The sequence below is a fragment of the Mustela lutreola genome, chromosome 5, assembly GCF_030435805.1.
Source record: "Mustela lutreola isolate mMusLut2 chromosome 5, mMusLut2.pri, whole genome shotgun sequence".
NCBI lineage: Eukaryota > Metazoa > Chordata > Mammalia > Carnivora > Mustelidae > Mustela > Mustela lutreola.
The window spans coordinates 1853131-1877719 of record NC_081294.1 but is presented as its reverse complement, the minus strand read 5'-3'; the positions used below and the strand labels follow the sequence as shown (position 1 = coordinate 1877719).

The 24589-nt window shown below is 52.6% G+C and overlaps 1 long non-coding RNA gene across 1 annotated transcript; it reads right to left on the bottom strand.

Annotated features, from left to right (window-relative positions):
* Positions 1–221: 221 nt before the first annotated feature.
* Positions 222–18663, bottom strand: LOC131831551 (uncharacterized). The gene is made up of 3 exons (XR_009353685.1): positions 13780–18663; positions 759–976; positions 222–495 (listed from the first exon to the last, which is right to left on the bottom strand). It is a non-coding gene; the product is annotated as an uncharacterized LOC131831551 (long non-coding RNA).
* Between the last annotated feature and the right edge of the window lie 5926 nt (positions 18664–24589).

The window sequence follows — 24589 nt, the reverse complement described above, 5'->3', positions numbered from 1 at the left end:
GACCCCTTCCTTACGGCACACACAAAAATCAACTCAAGATGGATTCAAGACCTGAATGTGAGACCCCAAACCATAAAACTCCTGAAAGAAAAGACAGGCAGTGATTTCTCTGACATCAGCCATAGAAATATTTCTCTAAATATGTCTTCTGAGACAAGAGAAACAAAAGCAAAATTAAATTATTGGAGCTGCACCAAAATAAAAAGCTTTGAGCAGTGAAGGAAGCTGTCAACAAAATAAAAAGGCAACGACTGAATGGGAGAAGATATTTGCAAATTTTATATCCAACAAGAGGTTAATGTCCAAAACATGTAACGAACTTATACAGCTGAACCCCAAAAAACAAATAATCCAATTAAAAATGGGCAGAAGACCTGAATAAACATTGTTCCAAAGAAGACATCCAGATGGCCAACAGACTCATGGAAAGATGCTCAAAATCACTCATCATCGGGCTAACGCAAATCAAAACTGCTGTGAGACTTCACTTTACACCTGTCAGAACGGGTAAAAATCAAAAACACAAGAAATAACAAGTGTTGGTGAGGACGTGCAGAAGAAGGCTCACCCCTGCTCTGTTGGAGGCAAGGTAAGTTGGCGCAGCCATGGGAGGGACAAGTGTGGAGGTTTCTCAAAAAGTTAAAAACCCAGTTACTCTGTGGTCCAGTAATTCCCCCTCCAGGCATCTACCCAAAGAAGACAAAAGCACTAAATCAAAGAAATACATGCACACCCATGTTGACTGCGGCATTACTTACAAGAGCCAAGCCAGGCAGCAGCCGGAGCGTCCGGGGTCCACGCACTGATGAATGGATAAAGGAACTGTGGTGTACACACACGAGGAATAGTATCGAGCCGTCAAGAAGAAAGGAATCTTGCCATTTGCAACAAGGGGGCCGGAGCCAGAGGGTGTGACGCTCAGTGAAGTCAGTCCGTCAGAGCATGGCGATTGCGTGATCTCGGTCGCATGAGGAATCTAAGAAACCAACAAATGAACAAACAAAGAAAAAGAGAAGCAACCACCACAACAAAGACTCTTAACTACAAAGAACAAACTAGCAGTCACCGGAGGGGAAGTGCGGGCTGGTGCGGGAAATGGACAAAAGGGGTTAGGAGTACCCTCTCTCGCTGAGCACGGAGGGAGGAAGGAAGAGCCGTCAGCAAATTAAGGAGAAGAGAACATCCTTAAACCAAGAACGACCATCTGCAGTTCAGCTGCAGTTAGCATCGAATTTAGTGGAGAGGGACTGAATGCCTTCCCCGGGCTCAGCAGCAGCCAAGGGTGTCTGCTCTCTCCACATTCAGTCACCACTGTACCAGAAGCTCTACCTCGAGGGATCACGCAAGAAAAAGAAGCCAACACCATACAGATTCCCAAAGGAGAGATAAAGCTGTATTGGTAGATTTGTGGGTGACATATTTTGTAAATAATGTAAATTTTATAGCGTGAATCCTAAATCCTTAGGGGTCATCAAAAGTTTCTAGAATTAAGAAAGGGACCTGGCAAAGTCAACAATGAAAGGTCAATGTACAATAATTAATTATATTTATGCCAGGAACAAGCAACTGGAAAATAAATTCAGTATCCATTCTTGATGGCATTAAATGCATGATGCGGGAACAAGCATCCCAATGTATACGGTTCCTATACCCTCAGAACTACAGATACTGCTAAGGAGAATCAGAGACACTTGCCTGGTAAACTCAACGTCTGCGGAGACGGAAAGGACCGTCCTCCCCCAATGATACGAGGAAGACCTCCAACACCAGTTTTAACTTGAAATGAAGCACGGGTCTGACTTGAAACCTATCAGAGTTCTTGAAGAAATGATAGAAAATCTTTGTGACGTTGGCGCAGGCAAAGATCACTTGGGATGCAAAACTCATAAACCTCCTAAACGAGAAACTGACCTGTTGAACGTCACCGAACGAAAGACCTTGTTCTCAGGAGGGCATCGAAGAAAGGAAAAGGGCTTCCACGGACTGGAGAAAATATTCACCGTACGCGCGTCAGACCAAAGCTGTATCCAAAACACAACTCCGTGATGACAAGATCAACAGCCATGGGGTGTCTGGGGAGCTCAGTCCGTTGACTGTCTGACCGTTTGGTTTCCGCTCAGGTCACCATCTTAGGGTCATGAGATGAAGTCCTGCCTTCGGCTCTGTGCTCAGCAAGGTGGGGAGTCTGAGATTCTCTCTCCCACTCTGCCCCTACCCCCACTGCTTGATCCTGCAATCTCTCTCTCTCAAATAAGTAATCTTTACAAAGAAATACAAACAGCCAAATGTTTAAAAATGTTGACAAATATTTCAACATGCCATTTATAAGCCAAAAATCTGTGAATGATCAATAAACACATGGCGGAGTGCTCCTTTCCGATGTCGAAGAAACGCACATGAACATCCCAAGAAGTTAGCGGTGCAAACCTGCTGGAACGAAGACATTCTGAATCTTGAGAACAGCAGGCGTTGGTACGGAGGCTGAGAACTCCAACAAGCGCTGGTGGGGAGGTAGAATGAGGAGCCCTTGCGAGAGCCCTTTGGAAGATCCCTACAGAGTTGAGCAAACGCTTCCTTCGTGGCCCAGCATAGAAACTCCAAAGTGTTTCCACGAGAGAAATGAGAGCACATTCCACACCAGGACCAGCTTGCGAGTGTTCCCGGCAGTTTCGTTCTCAACAGCCACTAAATGAGCACATTAAAGTGATGCCCCAAAGATGTGCCTACAAACAGTTACAGGGAACCTGAGAACTACCTGAGAAAGCATGATCAATTCAGGAAAATGAAGTTTATAAAGAGTGAACCGGGAAAACATCGTATCTAGGGAAACAGAAACAAACAAAAATACCCTGCAAAGAAAAGCTCCGTAGATAGGCTGGTACTCGCGATAAACGTGAGTGAGCTCCACTGACGTCACAACGAGATAATCTTACAAACTGGGTCAAAACATCCGACTGCAAGTCCGTTTTAGACACACATCAAACGCGAAGCGGGAAAGAACGGGAGCATGGGGCGCGATCGTCACGCGTCAACCGAGAGCAGGCGAAGGGAGCCATGCGGGAGCGAAATAAGGGACGATTCGAATGAAAGCGCAGTGGAAAATCAGACTGTCCCGACATAAAGGGAATAATGCACTAGACGATGTGCCCATCAGAAAATGGTGGGGCCCAAAAACAGAGCTTAAAAACACACAAAGCAAATAAATACGAGTAGAAAAATCGCAAGCCTAGGAAGAGACATTAATTTAAATCTCAGAAACTAACAAATGAAACGGAAAAAATAAAAAGAGTAAAGTTGGATGCCATGTAATAAGCTCGGTCCTACTTGCTGTTCACTGTTGTAACTGAGCAATCAGAGGACACTATGCTGTTTTCAAAACATTCATGAGACTACCCCGAAGACCATCGGACGAGGCCATGGCAACCGATTCTAAATCAACCAACCAATCTTTGGGTATATATTATCTCTCTCCTTTTTCTTTCTCTCTTTTATTTTTATTTTATTTATTTATTTATTTATTTATTTTTAAAAGATTTTATTTATTTATTTGACAGAGAGAGATCACAAGCAGGCAGAGAGGCAGGCAGAGAGAGAGGGGAAAGCAGGCTCCTCACCGAGCAGAGAGCCCAATGCGAGGCTCAATCCTAGGACCCTGAGATCATGACCCGAGCTGAAGGCAGAGGCTTAACCCACTGAGCCACCCAGGCGCCCCCTATTTATTTATTTTTTTAAGGAGGCTCCACGGTCAGTGGAGCCCAGGGCAGGCTGAAACCATGACCCTGAGATCACAGCTCAAGCCGAAATCAAGAGTCCAATGCTTAACTGACCAAGCCACCAGGCACTCCCCAGTGCATTATGTCTTAACAAATGTAAAAGTGGTGCCTTGAGGGGTGACTGGGTGGCTCAGTGGGTTAAGCACCCAACTCCTGATTTTGGCTCAGGTCATGATCTCAGGGTCACGGGATCAAGCGAGATGCCCAGCTCTGTGCTGCACCTGGAGCCTGCATAAGATTCTCTCCTCCCCCCCACCATGTGGAGAAAGGGGAACCCTCCTCCACTGTTGGTGGGAATGCAAGTTGGTGCAGCCACTTTGGAAAACAGTGTGGAGATTCCTCAAGAAATTAAAAATAGAACTTCCCTAGGACCCTGCCATTGCACTCCTGGGTATTTACCCCAAAGATACAGATGTCGTGAAAAGAAGGGCCATCTGTACCCCAATGTTCATAGCAGCAATGGCCACGGTCGCCAAACTGTGGAAAGAACCAAGATGCCCTTCAACGGACGAATGGATCAGGAAGATGTGGTCCATATACACTATGGAGTATGATGCCTCCATCAGAAAGGACGAATACCCAACTTTTGTTGCAACATGGACGGACTGGAAGAGATGATGCTGAGTGAAATAAGTCAAGCAGAGAGAGTCAATTATCATATGGTTTCACTTATTTGTGGAGCATAAGGAATAACACGGAGGACAAGGGGAGATGGAGAGGAGAAGGGAGTTGGAGGAAATTGGAAGGGGAGGTGAACCATGAGAGACTATGGACTCTGAAAAACAATCTGAGGGTTTGGGAGGGGCGGGGGGGTGGGGGGGTGGGAGAGCCTGGTGGCGGGTATTAAGGAGCGCACGGATTGCATGGAGCACTGGGTGTGGTGCATAAACAATGAATTCTGGAACACTGAAAAGAAATTTAAAACAATAATAATAATAAAAAAGATTCTCTCTCTTCCTCTCTGCCCCTCCCTGCTTGCTCTTGGCTCTCTCTAAAAAGTATTTTTTTTAATGGTCCTTTGAAAATAAATCCTATCCACACCATATATAAATATGAATAGGAAAATGAATGTACATCTTAAAACTGAGACATAATGAAATGACCTTGGCCCTGTAAATAGCCAACAGTGTCCCAGGAATAAGCAATTCTAAGGTTGTAGAATACTATGCAGCCAGTAAAAAGCAAGGATTTGGTGACACAGAAACTTCTTCAGTCAACCATCAGCACAAGAAGAGAGCTTCAGCGTGTGCTGTGGAACCTGTCATATCACCCACTGTGAGGACAGGAGCTCTGTCACTGATGTGGTTCAGAAAGCTGAGTGGGTCCGTGTCTCGTGAGGTGGAGTGGAGGGCTGTCTGCGAAGCTCATGAACTGACCTCGGGCAGGTGTCTATGTGGCCGCAGGTGCGTGTGCGCATGGGCACGCACGAGCAAGCCCGTTGCACGGAGGACCTATTTTCTACTTGCTCTCTCTTTAATTATAAAAAGTGACATAATTGTGATGAAAAGTAATATGAAAATTGGTAAGTACCCAAACCCATCCTAGACCCCGTATTCCATCCCTCAGAAGTTAAACAGCCGTAACCGCAGAGTGTGTTTCCTGACAGACACTTCAGTGTGTCCTGGCCGCTGTGGGAAGATTTCGGAGCTGCTGTGTGGACCTCTGCGGCGGGGAGGGGCGTGCTCTCTGGGGGGCCCCAAGCGCAGGCCCCCGACACGTGTTTAAGCTCTTTCCAGTACTACATGATGACAATTATGCAGTCACAGTTGCTCTTAGACCCATTTTGGGGTATTTCCACAGTTTAAATTTCTAGAAACAGAATTCCTATTCAGAGACTATGAAGATTTTCCATTTTGATAAACATTTAAAAATAGCCTCCAGAAAGCTTCGTGTGTGTCCTGCCGCGAGCACGTTCTCACTTCCGCGGGAGCTCTTCTCCTGCTGTGGTTGGTTGCTAAGGTGTAACTTCCAGGACGTTATTTGGGGTCGTTTTGTTGTTAATTTGTACTACTGTTGCCCAGGCATTTGTTGTTTGGAGGATTAGGCAATAACTTTGCAACCTGAAACTTGTGTGTTTTTTTTTTTTTTTTTTTTATAGATTTTATGTACTTTATAAACGTGTGTCTTTTCTGTGGATATACGTGCGTGTGCGTGTGCATGTTCTGGAACTTCTATCACCCCTGCATTTGGCCACATGACATTAATCGAGTAGCAGCACAAGAATTGCCCTTAGAGAGAGAACTACCTTTGTGGGTGCAAACCCTTCCTAAGGAACTTAAGACAGGGCGCCTGACTGGCTCAGTCATTAAGCGGCTGCCTCCAGCTCAGGTCATGATCCCGGGGTCCTGGGATCGAGCCCCGCATCGGGCTCCCTGCTTGGCGGGAAGCCTGCTTCTCCCTCTCCCACTCCCCCTGCTTCTGTTCCCTCTCTCGCCTGGTCTCTCTGTCAAATAAATAAATAAATAAAATCTTAAAAAGAAAGAAAGAAACTTGAGACTGGCGGTGTGGCCCTTGGCAGAAGCACACTCACAAGCACACTCACAAAAATTGTGGCCATTCTGCTCTCCATGAGAAAACGTGGGTGCTGTGGGTTTTCCCGCAGTGGGAACGTGCCGAGCAGGAACGCAGGCCTGGGAGGGGAACAGCAGGGAGGCGACCGTGAAGGGACCGTGACCCAACACCAAATCCAACTGCCTTGATCTTGAGGCCAACCTGTCCCACTCGTCCCATCTCCGCCCACATTCAGTGCGGGCCGGGCAGGGGCTCTGGGCTCTGCGGAGGAAGGAGCGGGTCCGGCCTGCAGAGCCGGCTGGCTGGGCCGATGGGCGGTGCGGCCCAGAGCATGCTGGGAGAGCAGGTGTGCAGAGCTGCCGGCACCTGCTGCCCCCAGAGCCCACCGGGCCTGCAGAGCTGCGTGTGCACAGGACGGAGCCTGCCCTGGGAACAGGCCTGGTGGTGGAGAGTCTGGGGTGGAAACAGGTCAAACCAGTTGCGCTCTGGAGGACCTCTCACCTGCACAGAGGTGTGGAGGGCCTGAGGGCACATTCCAGCCGGTGGTGGAGCGGATGGGGGGTGGGGCCAGAGAATTCGAAGGGAGCGGGCCTCGGGCCAGCACCCCCCAGGCTGGAGGAAACCCTGCACACAAACAGAGCAAGGTCCTAACTTAGAGATGCCATCCATCTGGCAACCTTGAAAGGAGTGCGCCCCACTGCTAACGAGCTACGTTGGGGCCAGGAGCCGGGAAGAGGGACACGCAGGGAGCCAGTCCTCAGCCCAAGGCCCAGGGAGGCCTGCGCCAAGCTTTAGCTTGAGCAGCCATGGGGCAGCCTAGGCACCCAGAAACCAGGGGGGAAGAACAGGGTCACCAGAGACGCAGGGAAATGAGATGCCGGAGACCAGCATGGCAGACCCGCTGCCAAGTCCCCAAGTCCCCAAGTCCCCTGTCCTCTGAGAGGATCAGCTTTGGTCTCACGGGACTAGTCTTGTCCCCTTAGATCCCACTTCTCCATCCTCCCGCAAAGAGCGGCTCTCTCCCCTCCAACGTCTGCAGAGCAGTGGACAAGTGTTCTCCTCTAAGGCGGTGTCCTGGTTCTGATGCATCCTAAGACCGGTATCTTCTGCTTCTGTAACTGGCTGGGTAGTGGCCTCCCCGGCTACACACACACACACACACACACACACACACACGCACACGCGCGCACACACACAGGCAGTGTCCACCCAAAACCCGGGAATGTGGCCTTGTTTAGAAATAGGGTCTTTGCAAACCTGCTTCAGGTAAGGATTTGCCTAGATTAGACTGGGTCCAAATTGAAGGGCGTGGTCCTTCCGGAAAGGGAGGCTGGGGGGAAGGTAGAGCTTAGAGCAGGGGGACTGCAGAGCGGGACGCCTGGGGCCCGAAGCTGAAGGACGCAGGCCACCCTGCGGACAGCCTGATTGCAAACCTCTGGCCTCAAGTTCTGACACGATACATTCCTGCCTAAGCTTCCCTGTTTGCGGTCCTTTTCCACGTCCGCCACAGCAACCGTGCGCTGCTCCCCTCGGGCTTCGGAAGTCTGTGGCCACTTCCCCAGATACACGCTCGACTGCCCCGCGGCTTCCGGACATTCCCGCTCCCCGCACTCTGGTTTCTGCTCAGATGTCACCTCCTCAGGGTGACCTCCTCTCCTGCACGCTGACAGCATTGCCTTCTGACTGCTCGCACAGTCCCCTGTTCTTCTAGAACTGCTCACTCCTGGAGAAAATGCCATGGGTCCAGCAGACCAGCTCAGACTTGTGTCTTCATCACACCAGACACCTCCTGGGCCCTGGGTGCAGCCTGGCCACCACGGACCACACAGACAAGCCCTGGCTGTGTGCCCCTGGGCTAGGGACCCCGCCACAAATGTCTCTGTGTGCCGGCCAGTACTTGCCGAGGCTCCTTAAAATGGGACCGGGGTCCGCATTTGACTCCCAAGCATAACCCTGGAAATCTAAATTGGTTAAGAGCAGCCCCCTGAGATGTGCGCCTCTGAACCCGTTATTTGTCCCAACAGCAGAGGTGGCGGACATACAGGTGGGAGACGATGCTTTGTGCACAGCTGATCAAGAAAAACACGTTGAAGATGGATGTCAGTGAGACAGAGGCTCATTGGAGACGGCACTGGGATACTTCTAAAAATAAAAAAACAAAAACAAAAACAAAACTTAAAGTGTGCTCTAAGCCCTAGAAAGATGAACCTGACCTTCAGCAAACATGACAGACATCGAAGGGAAATGAGAGGGACCTCGGTGCCGAGTCCGGGGAGGAAACGCAGGCGGTCACTTGAATGTGCAGAAACGCGCCCGTGGACCATTGGAGACACGGCCCAAGAGGCGCCAGGAAGCAGCTCGGGTCGCTGTGGATGCCGGCAGTACTTTGGAACCCGTGTTCGGAAATCTCAAACCCAGCCTAACGCTGACGGCTGGTGAGCATCCCCCGCCCCCGCCCCCGCCTCCTACCTGGGAGCAAGAAGCACTGGAGGTCCTCGCGGCCAGGCCAGGCGGGAGCTCTCGCCCGCGGAGCGAGGACGCAGTGAAGAGCCCCGCGACTCCGCTGTGAACACTCACTCTCACTCCGTGAACATAAATTCCCAAAGGAAACAGGATTCGGTCTCCCCGAGCCGCCTCTTCTCCAGGATGCGCAAAATCCCCGCAGGGCCCGGCCTGTGCCTCCGCCAGGGAAAGTGCTCGCGTGGACGGCTGCCCGGCGCCTCCCACCCTCAAGGAGGCTGAAAGCCTCACGGGTGTTCTGAGCACCAGCCCCGGAGCCAACCAGCGGGGCCTGCAGGCGGCGGACCCCTTCTGCCTGGGTCCGGTCGCGAGGCTGAGCTGGCCGCGAGTCCTGTCCTCGGCCACCGGGAAGAGCCGGCCCCTCTTCCGTTTGTTCAATCAGGGCAGGGGCTTGCCCCAACGAGTGCGGGGACTGCGTGGCTTGAATATCAGAAAAGCATGGTGTCACGGTTCTGGAGTCCAAAGGCCAAAACAGGCGTCTGCCCGGTCGGCGCCTTCCGAGGTCTCGCGGCCTGGTGAGCGGCGGCGGCCCTGCCCGGGTCCGGCTGTGCATGGCGCGTCCTGCTCTCCCGTAAGGACGCGCTCTCACGGGGTTAGGGTCACCCTAAGGGCAGCAGGGAGGCGGGGCGCCTCTTCGAAGAGCTTGTGTGCGAAGACAGTCGCTCGTGGCGGTACTAGGGTCAGGGCGAAGGGGGCAGAGTGGGCCACCGTCTCAGAAACTACTGGCCGCTATTGGAGGAGCGCGTGACTTAGCAGAAACGTGAAGCCAAGTAAAAAGCGTCGTCGGATTCTCTCACAGCTTCCGTCACGAGGACCGAGGGTGCCCAGGCCGCTCGCTGCTCCCGTCAGGGGGCGAGGTCGACACAGGAGACGGGCGGCGCGTTCCCGGGTGGTCACGGCGAGCCAAGTCACCGGCGCGGCACGGCCGCGGTCCCCGGCTGCCCGGCCTGCCCCGGCCCTGCCCCCGCCGCACGGTCTCGCAGCCCCTTTCCCAGAAGGGAACGAGCAGAGAGATGCTCACTTTCCTCGGAAACCCCCAGCCCGCGTCTCCGTGTTTCCGGTCACCGTGCACCTGCTGCCCACCACAGTCCTGCCAGGCTGTCCGCTCTGACGTGCCCCTTTCCGAGGTGAGCCCAGCGAACCCAGAGCCTTCGCTCCTCTCCTGGGGAAGACCGGGCCTTCACTCGACTCCGCGTTCCCGGCCAGCTCCTTGGGCTTCTGCTTCCCGTCCGCCCCCTGCCTTGATGGCTGCGTCCTCTGGGCTCGTTTCCAACAGCTTCCCGCAGAGCACCCCGCGCCCGCTCCGGCCTCGGCTTCTGCGGGCGGCCCTCACGTCCAGGCCCTTTCTTCCCCCGAAGCCACGCCAGGACCACAGCCCTCCCCGTCCCCCGTCGCGGAGTCCGGCTTCGGAAGCGCCCGCGCGTGGCCTCTGTCCTTCGAGGGGCCTCTCTCAGCCTCTCCCTCTCCCTCCGCCCGCCGCTTCCCCGGCTTGAGCTCTCTCTCTCTCTCTCTCTCTCTCTCAAATAAATAAAATCTTTAAATAAAATCGTATGTCTTGACGGTGGGAAGTGGGGAGGAGTGGGGAGGGGGTAGTTGTAGGAATATTTGAATTTTCAAAATATGAGGATGTATGAACTCTGACAGAAGTGAAAACAGAAGCAGAAAAGAAGGCAGAGTAGGTAAGACTCTCAGATACCATGAAAACGCAGGGGCAGGTGTCTCAGACGAGCGACTTGCAGAAGAAACGAGCTCAAGGCCTGGAAAAGTCATATCTATGGGAACAGTTGGGCCTCGCCATTAAAAAACAATCCCCAGTGAATAGAAAATGCTGTTTTGTAAGTCCTATTGCTGTAAGAAACACGTGTTTTGTTTTTTAGGTTCTTTAAAAAATATCTTCTCTCAACCAAAAGGTCACAGCTTATAAAACACTAACAGATTATACTATTAAAAATCAAGGACCTATTTGCGGGGCGCCTGGGTGGCTCAGTGGGTTAAGCCTCTGCCTTCGGCTCAGGTCATGATCTCAGGGTCCTGGGATCGAGTCCCGCATCGGGCTCTCCGCTCAGTAGGGAGCCTGCTTCCTCCTCTCTCTCTGCCTGCCTCTCTGCCTGCTTGTGATCTCTGTCTGTCAAATAAATAAATAAAATCTTTAAAAAAAATCTATACTAACCAAAGCAATCTACAGATTTTATGCAATCCTTAACAAAACACCAAGGTTTTTTTGTTTGTTTTGTTTTGTTTTTTACACAGAACTAGAACAAACAATTCTAAAATTCTTATGGAGCCACAAAAGACCTCAAATATCCAAAGCAATTAGAAAAGAAAAATAAAACTGAAGATACTGCAATTCCAGATTTCAAGCTATATTACAAAGCTGTAGTAATTAAAACAGTATTGTTTTGACATAAAAATGACATAAAATCAATCAATAGACATAAATTCAATGGAATTCTGTTCAATTCCATTGAACAGAAAACCCAGAAATGAAGCCACAACTGTATGGTCAGTCAATCTTCCACAGAGCAGGAGAGAGTATCTGACGGGCAAAACAGTCTGTACAACAAATGATGCTGGGAAACTGGACAGCCGCATGCAGAAGGGTCAAACGGGACCTTCCTTACACCATCCACCAAAATAAACTCCAAATGGATGAAAGACCTAAATGTAAGACCTGAATCCATTAAAACCCGTGAAGGGAGCACAGGCACTGATCTCTCTGACATCAGCCGTAGCAACACTTCCTAGATCTGTCTCCGAAGCAACGTAAATGAAAAGCAAAATCAAACGACTTGAGCTACACCAAAATGAGAAGCTTCTGCACAGCAAGGAAAAGTACCAACAAACTAAAAAGCAGGCTACGGAACGGGAAGAAGGTGTTGGCAAGTGACATGTCCCAGAGACGGTTAGTATCCAAAGTATATGAAGAATTGGTGCAATCCAATACCCTGAAAACAAATCATTCAACTAAAAAATAGACAGACGGCAGGCACAGACATTTCTCCAAAGAAGACATCCCGATGACCAACAGACACACGGAAAGATGCTCAACATCACTGGTCATCAGCATGATGCAAATCAAGACCACAATGAGATCCCACCTGACTCCTATCAGGATGGCGGAAATAACACCACAGTGGGATGCCTGGGTGGCTCAGTTGGTAGATCATGTGACTCCTGACCTTGGGGTTGTGAGTTCAAGCCTCACCATCGGGTATAGAGATTATTTTAAAATAAAAACTTAAAAAAGCCACAAAAGACAACAGGTGTTGGCAAGGATGCAGAGAAAAGGGAATGTTCATGCACCGCTGGTGGGAATGCAAACTGTCGTAGCCACCGTGGAAAACAGCCAGAAGGTTCCTCAAAAAACTAAAAATAGAACTACCCTATGACCTGGAATCATACTGCTGAGTGTTTGCCCCCAAAGTATAAAACTACTGATTCAAAGGGACAGACGCACTGCTGTGTCTGTAGCGGCACTGCACATGAGCCAAGGCGCGGAAGCCGCCCAAGCTCCATCGATAGATGAGGGATGAAGAAATGTGGTCGTTGCACCGCGGAATGTTTCTCAGCCACAAAAACAACAAAATCGTACCATTTGCAATGGCACGGACGGAGCTAGAGAGTAGAGGGCTGAATGAAATAAGTCAAAGACGAACGCTGCATGATCTCGCTCATATGTGGAATTTCAGAAATGAAACAAGTAAAGGGAAAACACAAAGAGAGAGAGAGAGAGAGAGATACCAAGAAAGCGACCTCGACTGCAGAGAACACCCCGACGGGCCCCAGAGGGGCGTGGGGAGGGGCATCGACCAGGAGAAGTACAGGATTCACTTACCACGATGAAGAAAACAAAGGTAGAAAAAGATGCAATCGATTATTTTAATACGGATTTTGTATCCTGTGACCTCCCTAAGTTCACATACTGGTTTTAATAAATATTTTGTCTTTCACGATCATGCTCCCTAGAAACCTTTCCAAATTTGTCTCATGTCTTTGTTTGCTTGTTTGCTGACTTACTGATTCTTATTACAGCGGCTCAGACCTCCTGCGGGATGCCGGGCCCAGACGGAAATCCTTATCCCGTTCCCATCTCGAAAAGCTGCCTCCCCTTCACAGGGCACAGTCGTGGCCGCTGCAGTGCGCGCGGCTGAGAGACTGCACTCCGCCCACCGTCTTCTGAGTGCTCTTAGGAAAGGAGTTGGAGATTTTGCCACGGTGTTTTCCTGCCCCTCTACTGATAGGACTTCGCTCTTGAGTTCTGTTAATATAATGGAGAACATTGACCTTCCCGAGTTGAGTCCATCCTAAATTCTGGGATGAACCCCGTGTGCGCAGGGCGCTGACCCTGGACCTCGTGGAGCGGCTTCCCTGGAGACTGGAGGGCTCCTGCCTCTGTGCTCCTGAGACGCCGCGGCGATCCACGGCAGACGGACGGAGACAGCGTCTCGGGGAGCGCAGTCTGGGCGCATGTCACAGCCACCGCGGCGGCTGAGTGGAAATCAAGGGACCATGCCAAGCGTTGGCAGGAGTGTGAAGCAGTCCAGCGCCTGCACGCTGTTGACAGACCTAAGGGGACAGTCAGTTTCCATCCCTGGACAATCTCCTCTTTCACCCTGTGACCGGGTCCCCCCACGTCTCGGACTCTCTCCTGACTCTCTGCCTTCACGGACACGCGAGTGCCTTTGTGGACAGTTGCCCATGCAGCGCCGTTGCTATAAGCAAAAGCTTCCAGCAGCCGAAACATCTTTCCCAGGGGCCTGGTGGAACAGCCACTACGCCTTCCCGAAACGATGCTAGTAGATACTTCAGGAAAAGTGCGGAAAATCTCAATAAGATAATCAGCAAGGCTTTCCTTGACTGTTGTTCAGAAAAGTAGCGGGGCCTAGAGGCGTAGACGCCGTAGGCTGTCTTGTCTCTAAGAAAGAAAGGGACAGGATTTAGGTATTCTCGTGAACCCAGGCATCGCTTTGCTTACCTTGGCAAAAAACGATCGCGGAGACGGGTGAGCCGCTAATGTGGACCGACAAACGGAGGCCGGGCCGAGAACAGGACGGGGAAGGTCAGGGCCGCGCCGGGCGCAGCGTTCACGGCGTTCGAACCACCTCAGTTACTTCGCAGAAATGGAATCCAGTCCATGGGAAAAGCTCTGAGATTAACACAGAGAAATACAGAAATCTGTCTAGAAAGTTGACAGGATAATACAATATTTTAAAGTAATTTTGAACATCGGCTTTCTGCATCCTGAAAGTGGTATCTTCCAGATATGGAAAGATCTGCAAGGAAAAATAAAAAACTGTGCTCAGTGAATTTGTTGTCGTCAGTAATGCTGATACAACTCTGAAACTTTCTGGTATATTTTAAGATGAATCAAATAAACATACAATGCCGAAGGAAACAAGACTTTCAATATATGGGATGAGATAGAAATAAAAATATTTTGATGCTAAATATAAATCAGAAATTTGTTTGCGCTTATCTGAGATACAACTGATCATCTACCTTACTTCATAATCTGTACAGAAAGGTTGACCATAATATGCTTCTCAGTCACACAAAAATCAGGGAAAGTCAGAAATTTCACCAGACGACAAACACAGAGCCTGGCCCTTCTTCTTGCTCCTTTTAGTCCATCCTCGACTCATCATTTCATACATAACTTTAAAACTACCAAATACCTATGAAAAGGTAAAAAATTACATAAGGGACAAAATGTAAATTTCCCCCTATTCACACTGCAGTTTCAGTCTCCATAAATAACTACTTAGAATTCTGTTTCTATCCTTACAAATCTTTCTGCACACAATAATCACATTTAAAAAAACCAGAAACAAAAACAAAAAAAAAACAAATCAACAGAAATCCTGCCAAATTTTGTAGTTGTTCAGGGGACACAGCTATGTGTCCCTATGGTCTCTGAAATGCGCGCGTCCAGGTCTGAACACTCCCTTCACTCCAAGGGTGGCTCCCTCTTGCTTTTATAAACACACCTGCCCCCCACCTTGTCCCCAAGTGCTGGTGGCCACCATATGGATACCCACTTCCGAGATCTTCTAATTGAGAAATGTCCCATACATTTTTTAATTTTTTTTATTTTTTTAATTTATTTTCAACATAACAGTATTCATTATTTTTGCACCACACCCAGTGCTCCATGCAATCATGCCCTCTCTGATACCCACCACCTGGTTCCCGACCTCCCACCCCTCACCCCTTCATGTCCCATACATTTTTATCTTAAGTTTAAAATCTATGTATCATGCAGTAAATAGGCTTTGGGATTGGCTTTGGTCCCTCTGCCTAATTCTCTGGAGATGCGCCCAGATTGCCCTGTGGGCCGGCAGCTCACTGTGTGCGTTGCTGTGTAGTCCCTTAGCCGTCCGGCCAGGGAAGGACATCTGGGCTGTCTCCAGTTTCTGTTACGAGTAAGGCTGCTATGAGCCCCGTGTACAGAGCTCTGTGTGAACCTAAGTTTCTGTTTCCTTGGGACCAATGCCCAAGAATGCAATTGCTGGGCTTTAGTTTCAAATCTCGTTTTAGAAGAAACTGTCAAACTGTTCTCCAGAGTGAATGTACCATTTTCTATTCCCACCAGCAACGTGTGAACGGTCCAGCTTCCCCCCATGGTCACCAGCAGTTGAGGCTGTCCCTCGTCTATCACGTCAGCCGTTCTGTCGGGCGCCTGTATTCCCGCTGTGCTGGCCATTTGCATTCCCTTGATGGCTAACGACGATGAACATTTTCTCTCAGGCTTAAGCATCATTTGTAACCTCTTTGGTGAAATGTCTTTTTGTGTGTTTTGTCCAAATTCTAATTGATTGTCTTCTGTCATAGCTTGCCTTTCTTTCTTTCTCTCTCTTTCTTTCTGTCTGTCTGTCTCTTTTTGAGTATTCTTTATATATTGTAGATACTAGTCCTCTGTTGCATGTATGGTTTGCAAAGATTTCCCTCAGCCTGCATCTCATCTTTGCATTCTTTTAAAAAATATCTCTCACAAAAAGTAAGAGAATGAATGAATGAATGAATGAATAAATAAATGTATCTTTCACAGAACAAAAAGTTCAAATTTGGTTATCTGATTAATCAAATTTTCCTTCTGTGGATCTGCTTTTGGTGTCTGGCCTAAGACTCCCTTGCCTGGCCCTAGATCTTGAAGATTTTCTTCTATGTTTTTCTAAACGTGTGACATGACAATTACATTTAAGTCAGCCATCCATTTCTAGTTCATTATCATGCACGGTGTGAGAGTTGGGCTGGCATGTTTTCTGTGGTGTTTTGCTAGGGATGTACAACTACTCCCACACCACTTGTTGGAAAGACTAACTTTTCTCCATTGAATTATTTTGCATTTTCATCAAAACAGGTCAGGCATGTGCGGCTTTGTCAGCGGCTCCTCGCTCCGCTCCCGTGATCCGCGTGTCTGTCCCTCTGCCCGCAGTCGCGCTCTTGGCCCCGTAGCCATGCAGGGTCTTGAAATCAGCTGGACTGCTTCCTCCCACTTTATTCTTCGTCAAAATCATGTTAGCGCTACTAACGACCATGTCTTTAAAAATACATTTTAGAATTAGTTTGCCTGTACCTACAAAAATCTTGCTGGGATCAAATAATTTGTTTAAATACTGTAACTCCTACCCACTCAATATTTTACGTAAACGCATCACCAACATTGAGTTGGTGATACCAACGTTCAGTCTGCTTATGTTCTTCTTCCAGGGTTCTTCTTCCCAGGGTCAACGCGCATCATTCAGTGGCCCAGCGGGTCATCGTGAGCACCTGCCACGGGCCAGGCACGGATCCTTTGCGATGCAAACCTAAAAACGCATGCCCACTTTCCTCAAGGAATACAAGGTTTGGGGCTGATGGTTAACTCAGGAATTTCTGTGAAACTTAATGCTTTTTTAAATGTGAGTATCTATGAGGTCCTCCAGTTTAACATCCAAAACTGATGATGCCTTCTCTCGGGGAGCAAAGGCTTCCGAGGAGACACCCAAACCCCTTGTCGCCTGTGCCCACCATGCTGGCACAGGGGGACCTCCAAGAGGGGAGCAGCGGTGAGATGTAAGCCAGGGCAGCGCAGTTTTCTGTTGACCTTCCTCAACTCCTTGCTATGCCCCTGAGAAGTAAAACTCAGGAGTGAGCCATTCACACACCGACTTCATCAAGACAGATTTCCTGCTCATGACTTTCCCAGGCTCGGAGTGGGGGTAGGGGAATGAAGTCGGAGAGCCAACATACTGGAACTCTGGCAGTTCCCAAGGAGAAGGGGTGACTGAGGACCACGGGGAGGAGACTGACCTACGGGGGTGAAGCAGTGGGAGGGAGTGTGCCCGGAACAGAGAGCAAGGGGGCCGCCAGCCTACCGCGTGTGCAGGAGAAAGTTCCAAAGGGCTTTGGGCCATGTTGGTAGGGAAGCTTTTGAAAGCCAGGTGGCTCCCAGGAAACAATATCCTCCTCCAGGCCTGGCTCAGAACAGGCTGAGGAACAGAATAAACATACGCAGACCCTGTAATCACTGACCAGGCCAGGCCAAAGGACCTGGCTTCACAGCCTCTCCCACTGAGCAAGGGCTTTAAGCAGGCTCGTATTTGAAGAACCAGATCTCTCTGGCTGCCATGGTTAGAGGGAGTCCTTTCTAGAAAGAGCTTAGGGCCAGAAAGGCAGGAGCTTTCCTTCAGGAGTGAGGAGGTACGTGACGAGCCACAGCCTGCCAGAGAAGGCCACCCTGGCCCTGGGCACTGACTCTCCTCTTTTCCTGGCTAAGCCCCACTCTAACCGCCGCCAACTTGCTGCCCCCAGCCCCTCTCACTAATCTTGACTTGAATTTCTAAAATATGTTCGCTGTGACATCAAGAGAAGATGCAGGATTCCGGAGTGTAAAGGCGTGACTCTGTGCACAGGCATCCAGGTGGCCAGTGGGTGGTCAGGCTGCTGTGGGTGCTGTCCTTTCCTTCAGGAGAGGTCTGGGCGCCATGCTCGTGGCCAAGAGTGGAGCCAGGGGCTGCGCCCCACCTCCCATGAGTGAGTGAGGCAGTGGTTCTGTAGGTCCCAGATGGAGGGCACAGGGCTCCTGGGGACCTTGCTGCCCAAGAAGCCTGTCCCCTGCCATGCTCTGAATAACTGCACGAAGACATACACCCAGGTGGCTATCCATGTAAAGGTCCAAACTGCAAAGCCAATGCATTGTTCTGGGGTCTTTAAATTTTTTTCTGAAGGGTGGGGAAAAGGAGAGAGGAAGAAACACATGAAGGATGCAAACTTAAGAATTTTTAAAGAATAAATGACTAAATTATACTTCCGTGCTACAACACCTTTTAAAATGGTTAATTCTTATTTTTGTTTCAATTCTGAAAACAAAATATTTGCACACAATCAAAATGTACAGAGTCATAGAATTGCACGTAACCATCATTCCAAGTGAGTCATCATTCACATTTTGTGACATATACAACAGATGTATTTTTCAGAAATAAAACAACACTAGTAGGGCTGTGGCCCACCTCCCAGTCCCACGGTCCCTCTTCAAAGGTACCCGGAGTGCCCTGTGGTACCGTCCTTCCCTGCCGCTGCGGCTGCAAACGCCCTGGTTGGCGCCGGGCCCTCCCTGTCAGTGGCCCGGAGCGCGCGGGTCGCGATGCTCTCCCTCAGCGCCCTCTTCCTTTTTAATTACTTCCAAGACTTACCCGTGCGTTGATACAAAGAGAGCTACCCTGACTCACGTTCCCCTCTGGGGACTGCTCTAGTCCACAATCCGTGCTACAAAGTCTTTATCCAGCCCCTGCTGATGGCAGTCGGAGTTTCCAGGCTTGTGCTTTGCAAACAACGCTGCAAGGCTGTGCTCGGCCAGCCTCCTGGATATTCCCTCTGAGGTGGGCCAGGAAGCAAAGCGTTGGAGGTAAGAGGGGAGGGGGCATCTCCTGTTCTCCCAGGGGCTGCGAACATCTCCCTAGCTTCTCTGCAGCTGCGTAAACTAGCAGGGCGAAGGGGGGGGGGTGCCCTGTCTGCACCCCTGGGCCTGTTCTGTGTCACCCAGTGGAGGGACAGTCACATGTGCTCTGCCATCTGATTCCCTCATCTCTAGGCAGCTGGGGCATCTTCTCTGTGCAGAGTCTGTTGATATCTCTGGCCCATTTTCCCACCGAATGGCTTGTCTTCCCCCATGGCCTGTCAGAGTTCTTCCTGATTCTGTACAACAGTGTCTGTCATGTCTGCAAGCGCTTCTGACGCCCTCTCCCCTTGAGTGCCAGCCGTGCGCACGATGTCCAGCTGACGTTGTTTTTGTGTTTGCTTTTAATACAATTCGTCAAATTGGAGCTTATGTTTTCTCTCTGGTTCCTAAAAAGGGAAAACAAAGCGAAACAAAACCCCCCTCCCTTCCCTACCTAAGCAACCCCAGGTGTGTCAAGGCCTCGGGGACTGTTTGGTAGCAGAAAGGCAGGCCTGTGTGCCTGCCCTGTGTCCCTGGGATTAGCGATCTGCTCTGTCCTTCTGGGATGCACGCACCCAAGTAAGAGCAGTCCAAAGGTCTGCATCAAGGCCCCAGACAAACACTCTCCAGAGCTTCTCCTGTTGGTTAAAAGGACTTGTCAGAAGATTGAGGGGCTGAAAAATCTCCCTCCTGTCCTGCCAGTGCACCCCTGCCAGCCACCGAGCAGTCCTACCTGCTGGGGCTGGGTCGGAGGTGACCTGTGGGCTCCCTGCAGCCCTCGCCGCGGTGGACTCCGTGGAGGTCGCTCTGCTGCTACCGCGGCCACCGAGCCAGGGAGCCAGGGAGCAGCTCGGGCTGGGGAGGAGGAGCGAGCTAAATCCTTCCAAATACGATTTTGTTGCAGCAACACAAGAAACCAAGCAAGGTAAAACCAAAACCAAAAGCACAACGAAATGACCCAACTCGGAAAGCGCGAGTGTGGCGTGCGTGTGTCCGCGTCTGGGCGCGGTCGGGGTCTGCCTGCGAGCCGGCGGGGCGGGCAGGCGCAAGGCGGACGTCCCAACTTTCTCTTCCAGCAGCTGGCGGGGCGACCCCGGCTGCTCCCCAATGGGTCCCTGAAGGGAACACAGGCCCCGCCGTCCTGAGCGACCTCCCCTCTCCTCCCTCGCTGCGCGCTGCGCTCCCGGCCGCCCCCTCCCCGCTCCCCGGTCGGGGCTGCGCGCCAGGACGGGGAGGGGCGCGAGAGGAGGGGGTGGGCGTGAGGGGACGGACGGACGCCGGGTCTGCGAGGTGCAGAGAAATGCGGAGAGCGGGTCGGGAAGCGCGTCGGGGGCGGGCGCCGTGGCGAGGACGGGCACGTCGCTGCCCGCGGAAGGAAACCCGGTGGGACACGGCAGCGACGCGAGACAGTCACTAAGAGCTCCAGAGTCAGCGACGTGGGAAGGGCCAGGTCACCCAAAATGCGGTTCTTAGAAAGAGAAGATGCCCTTAGTCCTGGGCTCCGGACCCCAGGGGCTGCGCGCTGACCTCCAGAGAGGCCACCCGGAGTCTTCTGCCGCCAGGCTCCAGGCAGCTCCAGGCCCGGGCAGCGGGGGCCTGTCGCCTGCTAGCGATTCTCCTATGCGCTTGCGTTCCCGGACCCGTCTCGGCCTCAGAAACGCGTTGGAGAACCTCAGACCACCGTCGCCTCCGAAATCCACTCAGATGCGGGAAGCCCACCAAGAGGGTCGTGGACCCCGCCCGAGAGAGATTTACGTTTGACTTTGAATCGCACTTGGTCTAGTCTACAGCAGCGTGTCTGGGTTTGCAAACAACTGGGAGGAGAATCAAAGGAGATCGCAGAACCCGAATTCGGGACCTTGACTCCTTGCTGCCCGCCTCCAGGGCTGAGGAAGCGCTGGGACCAGAGGGGTCCTGGATTAGGAATCCGAGGGGAGGGTGTTCTGTTCCACGAAACTACTTACATTGTAAAAGTTGCTGCATTAAGGGGGACCCATGTAAAATGTGTATATTTAATTTTAATTCACCCCCCATAAAAAATTGTGCATTCTGAAATGGTGGCTCTTTTCTCACAAACTCTTAGGAGCTCTGCTGATGCCAGAGAAATGAGAGAATGCGACGCTCCTGCGTGCCTCTGGTTTTATTAAAGTGTCCCGGCATAATTTTCCTTGTTTCCCAAATTAAACCGAGTTGGGAAGAGATAGGTCGGGCCGCAGCTAGGGCGCCCACCGCCCGTCAGTGGCCAGGGACTGCACGGGGCCGCCGCAGCAGGGACGGCAGCCGCGGGCCACAGCGCCCCCTCGCCGCCTGCACGCAGGACTCTTGGGCCCGTGTCACTCCCTGGCCTCCCCCGTGGTGCTAGAGAGCCCAGGACAGACTGTGTCTGTGAGGCGCCTTGGCCGGTGCAGCCAGCTTCCCGGAGAGACCCTCGGGCCCAAGCCCGCGTTCCAGACATCTCTGCACGCTGGACCTCGCGGGCAGCCCCGGCTCCTTGAAAGGGGCATGTCCACGCAGACTCGTTCTGAATGCCTTGGCCACTGTGACGACAAGAAACAAAACATGTGGCAGTGTTCACTTATCGTCACAAAGGCACGCACAGGAGGAGGGGGAGATGCAGGGCCAGCCTGAAACTGAGCGTCGCCCCTGTAATTGTCACAAACTGGTCGTGATTTCACAGCAGCTCTCGGCTTTTCCTGCGCCCCTGCCCGCTCTCTGCCGAGCCGAGCTCGGACGGACAGCAAGAGCCAGAGCGGCCAAGCGGCGGGCGAGGTCCGAGCAGCTCTGCTCGCCTGGACACTTTGCACGTGGGCTGGGCATCCCGGGCCCGCAGTCCCGGGGAGGAGGCGGTGGGCACGCATCGCCGTGGCTCTGTCCCCGCACGGCCTGCGCTCTCCGCGGTCACAGGAGACGGAGCTCGAGGAAGGCAGGCCACCCTCGCAGGCGGCAGCATGCGGAGCCACCGCATCGGGCCTCCACGCTTGCAGCCTGTCCTTCTCACTGACCGATTTCAGAAGAAGGCCAAGCCAACTTGAATCTAAGAAAAGGAAAAGTGATTTTAAAAAATCAGGGCGCTTTAAAGTGAAACGGAGTTTGTATATTCCAATAACAATGCAGAGCGTGAGTTTTAATGTCTCTGCGTAGGCATTTTAATCTGCTACAGTCACTACCAATAAAAACCGCATGTAGTGCGATTCGACTGTTTAATAGCGCAAGGTAGACGGTTTTTATTAGTAGCAGGCAGCAGTATGGAAAATTTAGATTTCAGTGGAGGAGTGTAATTGCTGGGAGAAAATACACTCGAGGAAGAGGCTGTCTTTAGAATCAGCAGCAGAAGCTAAAGAGGGGAAGAGACAGTGCGTGTGCCCAGGCACCCAGGGCGCCCAGCCCCTCCAAAGCCACATGCGCTTGTCTGCTTATATACTTAATTGATGTCAAAATCGAGTGTATCCGGAGCATACGCTCCTGCTCCAAACTGGGGATGTTTTTGTAATAATTCAATGTTTTCTTTTCTGCCCCTGGCAGAGATCAGGCCCAAGGGGTGGGGGGGGAGAGGGGAAGGGGGCCAGCCCCAAATGCTAATGAAACACAGCAGGAACTGGCCTTTAGAAATGGAAATACTGGAGGCCAATCATCCTTGGAGATAAAAATTAGACCTGATTTTTTTCACTTAAACTATCTAATTGGAAGCGAACCCAAAAGCCTGCGATCTGATCTGCTGCTGTTTATGTTTGTCATTCAACGTGTGTGATTCTCATCTGTGGCCTCCACCTGGCCCAGTCCTCTTCTGGGAAGACCGGAAATATCATGGATCCTGTCGGTGCTGCATTCCAGGGCACTGCTGGAGTACCCCCCCCCCCCCAGCACACACACACTTTTCTCTTTTCTTTTTGACACTACAGTGGTCGAGGTAGAGTGTCTGCCCTGCACTGACTTGGGACAGCTGGCCTGGGGTGGCGGCATGGTTGGATCTGCTGGCCTAGGTCCTCCCAGTGGGCCAGTGTGAGGAAATGATCTGTTTGGGGGTGCTGTGGATGTTGACGTGTAGAGGGTGCAGAGACTGGTTTTTAGGAAGGAGGGAACACTGGGGGGGAGGGGGAGGAAGACTGGTGGGGGCTGGTCCTAATCGAACCGACTAGGCGTCACAGGCCCCCATGCAGGCCAAGGAGGATGGGTTCTTCCCAAACCTAAAACCTCGATTTGCCACCGGTCCCTTAGGACCTAGAGAAAGACAAACACAGCTTCACTGTGTCTTGAAGGTTCAGCTTGTAAACAGGCCTGGGCTGGAGCTTCTGGATCCCCAGCTCCCAGCCTGGCCTGGCCAGCGCCATCTGGACCTCAAAAGAAGTCCCTAACAGGGCTGGCGCGGCAGGGCACAGGGAGGCCTGGGGGACAGCACGCTGCAGGCCTGGGCTCCCCCCCACCCCCCCGCAGCAATTTCACCTTCCAGGTAACCCACCCGAGGGGGCCTTGGAGAAAGAGGCACCTGTTGGGCGGGGGCGCGACCAGACTACCCCACAGGCCTGCAGGCCCTGGACCTCCTGAGCGCCCCCCATCGGCGACCACCCTCCAGTAACCAGGCGCCCACGTCTTCCGGGCGCAGTGGGCAGGGATGGAGAGCGCTTGAGAAACCGAGGGTATTCTGGGGCCGGGGTCCCAGGGCTCCTCACGAAGCCTCTTGCCTCTGGGCCCGAGAGGCACCTCGGGAGCCGCGTTACCTGAGCCCCCTGCGCTGCAGACGGCCTCTTTCTCCTTCCTTCCCAAGTGGCCGTGAGGCTTCCCGTCCTGCCGGAGGCGGGCTGTCCGGTGACAAGGCTTTTCGACACTTGTCCGAAAGAGGCGTCAACTTATTAAAATAAAATCAAATAAAACCTTTCGGGGGTGGCATCTTCACGGGAGAAACACTGGCGGCGTGTGTCACAACAGTCCCAACGCGCGAAGTCCTGCCACGCAGAGAGCCCGGTCTCCACTATGGGCTTCGGGCACAAAGCTCACCTCTGGGCCCTCCTGGCCGTTCGCAGTGACGGACCCGGATCCGGGTCCCGCAGGGACGCGCTGGGCGGCGCGGGGCAAGCGACCAGGCTCGAGGCCACGGGGAGCCTCACACCGGAGAGACAGAGTCCACGCGGGAAGGTGGAAGAGGAACCCGCGCACGTCCCCCCTCCCAGGACCTGGGCCGCGGCGCCCCCGTCCCGCACTCCCTTCGCCCCCATGCCCCCGCCCCGAGCCTGGGGTCACGCGCGCAGTCACCTGGGCCGGCCTCTTCGTGGCGCCGAGGGAACGTGGGTCGTTCGTCCCCCAAGTGGGCCAGACAGGCCCGATTGCGGGCGGCCTCTGCCTAGTCCTTGCGGGCCGACCCGGGACGGGGGTTGGGGGTGCGATGAGGAAGGGGACTGGGGCGGCGAGGGGGAGCCGGCCCGCGAGAGACGGGGTCGCCGGCTGGCGGGCTGGCGGGGGGCGCCGGGAGGACGTGCGGGGCGGGGTGCGCGCCGGGGCGAGCCGTTCGGTCCGGCCGGGCAGCGGGGCCGCGGGCTGGGGCTGGGGCTGCGCGGGAGGCGACTGCACCACAAAAGCCTGCGCGTCCCTCCCTCCCTCTCCCCCGCCCTCCCGCCTCCTCCTCCGCCCTCCCCTCCCCTCCCCGCCCCTCCCCCGGCCGCGGCCCGGCAGCCGGAGCGGGCGGAGCGGGCGGAGCAGGGGAGGGGGCGGGCGCCCGCATATGCAGATGAGCGCGTGACGGACAGCCTCGCGTTCCAATGTCCCTCGGAAACTCGAGCGCTCCTTCCTCAACTCCTCACTCCCGACTCCAGACGCCCCCAAACCCCGACCGCCGGCCTGGCGCGCGGCTGCGCCCACCGGCTCCGCGCCG